The sequence below is a fragment of the Galeopterus variegatus genome, unplaced genomic scaffold, assembly GCF_000696425.1.
Source record: "Galeopterus variegatus unplaced genomic scaffold, G_variegatus-3.0.2 Scaffold5548, whole genome shotgun sequence".
Taxonomy (NCBI): Eukaryota; Metazoa; Chordata; class Mammalia; order Dermoptera; family Cynocephalidae; genus Galeopterus; species Galeopterus variegatus.
In genome coordinates this window covers 275851-276621 of record NW_007731659.1, presented here as the reverse complement: position 1 = coordinate 276621, position 771 = coordinate 275851, and positions in this window count along the sequence as shown.

The window sequence follows — 771 nt, the reverse complement described above, 5'->3', positions numbered from 1 at the left end:
TTTTAAGATGACCGGTAAGGGGATCTTAACCCTTGACTTGGTGTTGTCAGCACCACGCTCGCCCAGTGAGCGAACCGGCCATCCCTATATGGGATCCGAACCCGTGGCCCTGGTGTTATCAGCACCGCACTCTCCCAAGTGAGCCACGGGCCGGCCCCTAAGTATGGCAGTTTGAAAGCTGCCAAATACTTCTCATTTTTTATATACATTTCCCTACACACAGTTCTTTACAATTTTATACAAATCTCACTGTATAATGCAGATTTTTCTTTGGGGATAGCATCATAGAAGGGAACAAGGGAGAAAGGAAAGAGAGATCTTGCTAGTTTCTGATTTGATGCTAATAGCCACCTGACATTAAGGTCTCATAAGGACAAATTCCTTACATCTACCATCTAGTTTCATTCATTTCTAATTTTTTCCATCTTCACTTTTGTGTATAAAATCATAATATGTCAATTAAATCCATGGGCTCTCGAGTTAGAGCCTGGGCCACGTACTATTTGCATGACCTGTGGAAATTTTAGTAACAACTCAGACTTAGTTATATCATTTGTAAAATGGTCATTAAAATAGTGCTTTCCTTATAAGGCTATTGTGAAGAAAAATAGAATATAAAGTGCTTTAAAGAATGTTGAGCATTAAGTAATATTCAGTAAACATAGCATGTTTTTATTTCTTATAATGATATGGGAGAAATGTTGGTCTTTGAATTTAGATGATCCCATTTTTCTATCACTTATTCCTGTATTAAGTAAATATTGAGTGTGT